Source organism: Octopus bimaculoides, chromosome 4, assembly GCF_001194135.2.
Source record: "Octopus bimaculoides isolate UCB-OBI-ISO-001 chromosome 4, ASM119413v2, whole genome shotgun sequence".
In the NCBI taxonomy this organism is placed as follows: domain Eukaryota; kingdom Metazoa; phylum Mollusca; class Cephalopoda; order Octopoda; family Octopodidae; genus Octopus; species Octopus bimaculoides.
The window spans coordinates 141678235-141681594 of NC_068984.1; the positions used below are offsets into that span (position 1 = coordinate 141678235).

General features: G+C 38.9%; 1 protein-coding gene and 1 long non-coding RNA gene across 10 annotated transcripts in view; one reads left to right on the forward strand and one right to left on the reverse strand.

Annotated features, from left to right (window-relative positions):
* The window catches only part of LOC106872024 (mucin-17), a 136842-nt gene that overhangs the window by 26403 nt on the left and 107079 nt on the right, over positions 1-3360 (reverse strand). The window contains exon 1 of one of the 9 annotated variants that reach the window (XM_014918847.2): positions 1710-2091. The exons of the other annotated variants lie outside the window; for them this stretch is intronic. The gene's annotated coding sequence lies outside the window, so the exon portion shown is untranslated. Of the gene's footprint in view, positions 1-1709; positions 2092-3360 lie in introns of those variants that run through there. 9 annotated transcript variants of the gene reach the window in all.
* The window catches only part of LOC128247643 (uncharacterized), a 7357-nt gene continuing 6229 nt past the window's right edge, over positions 2233-3360 (forward strand). Inside the window, exon 1 of the long non-coding RNA XR_008264016.1 lies at positions 2233-2569. This is a non-coding gene — a long non-coding RNA (uncharacterized LOC128247643). The remainder of the gene's footprint in view (positions 2570-3360) is intronic.

The following is a 3360-nucleotide window of genomic DNA, read 5'->3' on the forward strand; positions in this document are numbered from 1 at the left end:
GGAGAAGAAGAAGAAGAAGAAGAATGGTTTCAAATTTTGGCATAAGGCAAGTAAGTTCAGGGAAGGGAATGTGCTGATTATATCGACCCCAGAGCATAACTGGTACTTATTTTATCAACCCTGAAAGGATGAAACGATGCTAAGCACTTTGCCTGTGGTGCTAATGATTCTACCAGCTTGCTGCCTTCCCAACAACAACAACAACAACTTTTTGTAACATAACACAAGATCAGTCAACCACTTTGATGGGAGGTGGCCAGTGCTTAACTGGTACAACAACAACAATAATAATCATAATAATAATAATAATAATAACAAGAGCACTCAGAGAGCGCAGACTTTCACCAAGGCAACACCAACGTCCTCTCAATGATTAGCCAGAGATGATTTTTAAAATGAGAATATCTGAAATAAACTCGGCTGCTCTCACAAATGAGAATACTAAAAATGAACCAGACTGCTCTCAAAAATTAAGTAAAAAAAACGGAAAAAATAGTCCAAAATCCTTGTCTGGTACCAGATTGATCCCAAAATCTAATCAGTTTGTGCCAGTCACGAGGCCAAACATCCCTGACAGCTTCATCCGAATCCATCCAGTGGTTCTTGAGATATTTGTCTACGGACAAACAAACATGACTTTGCTAAGGCAGAAGTAATAATAATAATAATAATAATAATAATAATAATGATAATAATAATAATAATCTTTTCTACTATAGGCACAAGGCCTGAAATTTGGTGGGGCAGGGGACGAGTTGATTACATTAACTCCGCCCAGTGGTACTTATTTTATCAAACCCGAAAGGATGAAAGGTAAAGTCGCCCCGCAAAAGGATGAAAGGCAAAGTCGACCTTGGCGAAATTTGAACTCAGAACGTAAAGATGGACAAAATACTGCCAAGCATTTTGTCTGTCGTGCTAACAATTCTGCCAGCTCACATCCGTCCCAATAATAACAACAACAGCAACAACAACAACAACAACAGCTGGTTGTAATATACCACAAGATCAGTCAACAACTTTGATGGGAGGTGATCAGTGCTTGACTGGTAAAATAGTAATAATGATAATAATTCATTCTACTAAAGGCACAAGGCCTGAAATTTTGGGGAAGGGGACTATTTGATTACATCGACCCCAGTGTTTCACTGGTACTTAATTTATCGACCCCTGAAAGGATGAAAAGCAAAACTGACCTTGGCAGAATTTGAAGTCAGAACGTAAAATAATAACGATAATAATAATAATAATAATAATAATAATAATAATAATAATAATAATAATAACAATAAATAAATAAATAAATAAATAATGATGGTTTCAAATTTTGGCACAAAATCAACAATTTTTTTTAGGGGGGAGAGGTATGTAAAACATATCAACCTCCCCCAGTATGCAACTGGTACTTAATTTTATCGATCCTGAAAGGATGAAAGGCAAAGTTAACCTCGGCGGAATCTGAACTCAGGATGTAAAGAACCGAAAGAAAAACACCAGACATTTTGTTTGATGCACCACCGATTCTGCCAGCTCACAACCTTAAATTATATAATAATAATAATAATAATATTGATGACGAAGTAATTTCTAATATAGGCAACACAAAGCGACAAATGCTGGGGGGAGGGTATGATTGATGATGTACGGACACCAGTACACAACTGGTACTGAATGGTTAAGAACAAAAGAGAGAAACAGAAGAAACTTACTTAGCAGAAAAAGGATCACCTCTGCTGGATTTGTTTGTTGTGTTGGGGTTCCGTTGGGGTTCCAGAAGCCTTGTCTGCCGAGACAGTCAAGTTATAACAAGAACAACCACGAAAATGTTGTGGACAGACCACTTGTGTGTGTTGTTGAAACAGAACTAAAGCAGTGTGGTACTGTGGTACTCTGGTACAGCACGTGTGTGTGTGTGTGTGTGTGTGTGTGATGTGTGTTTCTAAGCTTGTCTGTCTATGTGTATATATGTGTAAATATGAGTGTGTATGTGTGTGTGTGTATTTGGAGGCCTGTCTGTCTATGTGCGTATATGTGTGTAAATATGAGTATCTGTGTGTGTGTATGTGTGTATGTATGTGTGTGTGTGTGTGTGTGTGTGTGTGTGTGTGTGTGTGTGTGTGTGTGTGTTTAATGAAAGTTAAGGCTGAACTAAGCATTATGGTATTTTCCCCTCACTCTCCCTGCGTCTTTGTGCCTGTCTCAGGGAGTGAGAGAGAGAGAGAGAGACTGAGAGAGAAGAGGAAGCAGAGAAATAATGAGAGAGAGAAAGAGAAAGGAAGAAAGGGAAAGAGTGTAAGAGAGAAAGGCCGGGAGGGGGGAAAGGGGGAGAAAGTAAAAAAAAACAAAGAAGGAAAAAAAGAAGAAAATCTAAAGGCCTCAACAAGCTTAACATCCCAAGTTGTCAAGTTGGAATAATAACCATAGACCAATGGAAACCACCAAAATGCTTTCTCCCCACCCCACCCCCAACCTACCACTACCATCACCATCACCACTATACTCCACTCCTCCACCACCACCAGCCACGCAACCTCCTCTTGTGACACTCTATACCAGAACAGGCCTCAGGGTAACACTTGCCTTTTATTGGTTTAATGGAAATGATGTTGTTGTTGTCATTATAGTTGCTGTGTTTGTTATTGCTATGGTTGTTGTTGTTGTTGTTGCAGTGGTGCCTGATGCTGTTGTCTTTGATGTTGTTGTTAATATATCATGTATCTTTCGCTTGTTTCAGTCATTAGACTGCGGCCATGCTGGGGCTCAACCTTGAAACCCTTTTAGTTGAATGAATTGACCTCATTAGATATTTTTGTTTTGAAGCTCAGTACTTATTCTATCAGTTCTTTTTCTAAACCGTTAAGTTACAAGGGATGTAAACACACCAACACCAGTTTTCAAGCAGTGGTGGGGGACAAACACACATGTATATATACATATATATGACTACTGTAGAGGATACTTGCCCCAGGTGCCACATAGTGGAACTGAACCTGAAGCTAGTCCCATTGCATGACACCTTAGGTAAGCAGGCTCTGCAATAGCCCTGGGCTGACCAAGCCTCACAAATGGATTTGGAATAGGTTCATTCGAATAGCCATTAATCATGAACATATAACACTCTTCTTTCGGGTATATATAAAATGTACATTAGGACGGACAGTCAGCAAAAACCAACACATAACTTGGAACATCTCAAAGATACAAGTTTGGTAATTAAACAACAAAAGTGGAGTTGATTAGACATTTGTGAGAAATAACTTCACAGAAACTCCAATAGCAAACAGAGCTGGTCAAATCCCATGCATCTGGGACAGGAGCGTAGGTGAACTGCTAGTGTATATATATATATATATATATATA